At 44.3% G+C, this 1,823-nt stretch overlaps 1 pseudogene; it reads right to left on the bottom strand.

Moving 5' to 3' along the window:
• Positions 1–331: 331 nt before the first annotated feature.
• LOC147109127 (zinc finger BED domain-containing protein 5-like) lies at positions 332–1,577 on the bottom strand (annotated as a pseudogene).
• Positions 1,578–1,823: the final 246 nt, after the last annotated feature.

The following is a 1,823-nucleotide window of genomic DNA, read 5'->3' as shown; positions in this document are numbered from 1 at the left end:
AGGCCTACCAGTGGGGAAAAGGTAACACTTACCTAATGAGAAGGCTGATGTTGTTTCGCAGACGTCAAACGCTGGATGTCAGGTTCCAGCGATGACAGTCTCAATCGGAGATTTGGTTCAACGTGAAGTTTATTCCGATATTTGGTCTTCAATGCGACAAGCGCAGAAAATCCAGTTTCGCAATGGTAGGTTGTGGGAAAAGGCATTAGAAATTTTACTGCCTTGTCGGACAGTGCTGGATATTCCGAAGCAACTTTTAGCCAAAAGTCAGGTATTGCCGAGAAAAATCCTGCTTTAAAGCACTGTCACAGGACAGTCCCACAAGGCTGTCTTACTCTGTCGAGGTCAGGCTTGCGAGGCTGTCATCATCAAGGCTCGCAAAGGGATTTCGTATCCAGTTGAATTTTGTGTCGGGCACAGGGAAGTACTCGCGTAGGTTTATTTTCAAACTTTGGAGGTGCTCTCTGATAATATGTTTCACACTGTTTGGAAGCTGCATCTCTGCCATGACCAAAAAATCAGACAGATTCGCAAACGAATCGTAATTTGACTGCTCAAGTCGTTTGGCCCCCATCTCTATTTTCTTGATCATCGCTTCTATTTTGTCCTGCACATGAAAGAATGTCACTGATTTTCCCTGAAGACGCAGATTGAGACCTTTCAAGGGATCGAAAATATCTGCCATATGTGCCAATTTGACAAGCCACTGAAAATCACTGAAGCAATGTGAAAGTTCAAACTTTGAGTCCAGTAAAAAAAGTTCTCACCTCATCATGCAACTCTAAAAGATGAGTGAGTACCTTTCCTCGGGACAACCAGCGGACCTCGGTGTGCAGATGTAGTTGATGGTGATCACGGCCCATCTTGTCACATAGAGCTGCAAATATTCACAAATTCAGTGGACGAGCCTTGATATAATTAACTGTTTTAACGGCTTCCTCCAAAACGGTCTTGAGATCAGCAGGCATTTTCTTTGCAGCTAACGCCTCCATATGGAAGTTACAGTGAATGGATGATGCTAGCGGAGCCACTGCTCGTACACGCGTAACAACCCCACTGTGTTGGCCTAACATCGCACGGGCCCCATCTGTGCTAAGGCCGACACATTTTGACCAATCAATCCCATTTTCAATAATGAAACTGTTCAACATGTCAAAAATAGCCTCTGCAGTTGAGAGTGTGGGCAATGATTTACAAAAGAGAAAGTCCTCATGTATCTCTCCATTGTGTTCATACCTTACATAGGTGATCAGGTTTGAAAGATTTGCAATGTCCGTTGATTCATCCAGTTGAAGTGCATAAAAGTGACTCGCTTGCATTCTCGCTATTAGCTGATCACCCAAGTCCTGGGCCATCTCATCAATTCTGCGTTGAATTGTGTTATCCGACAATGAAATCATGTTAATTTGCTTGCAGGTTCCCTCTCCCAGCATAACACCCACCATCTCCTTAGCCGCTGGCAATATCAACTCCTCCCCGATTGTGTGCGGCTTCCCTGTCTCTGCTATCAGCCTAGCTACCCGGTACGAGGCCTCCACCGCCTTAGCATTATCACTGCCTTTAGATGTGCATTCCATAATTGTCTTGCTACGTTGAAATTAAGGAAAAGGAGGAAATCTGAAGCAGAATTAACATAATTCGCTCTATCAAGCTGGGAGCAAATGTAACTGACTAAGAGGTCAGGAAGGATTCTGAGTAGGACTGGAGCAAAGAGTGTTCAACATATCTTACAAAAAGACAAGTGTAGCTGGCATTCATGCAGGTTCCCATAGTGACACCTTTTATCTGGAAGAAGTGAGTTGAGTTAAAGGAAAAGTTGTTCA

The sequence above is a fragment of the Somniosus microcephalus genome, chromosome 12 (assembly GCF_052327205.1).
Source record: "Somniosus microcephalus isolate GS21.2 chromosome 12, FLI_Smic_1.0, whole genome shotgun sequence".
NCBI lineage: Eukaryota > Metazoa > Chordata > Chondrichthyes > Squaliformes > Somniosidae > Somniosus > Somniosus microcephalus.
This window is presented reverse-complemented; position numbering and strand designations above follow the sequence as displayed.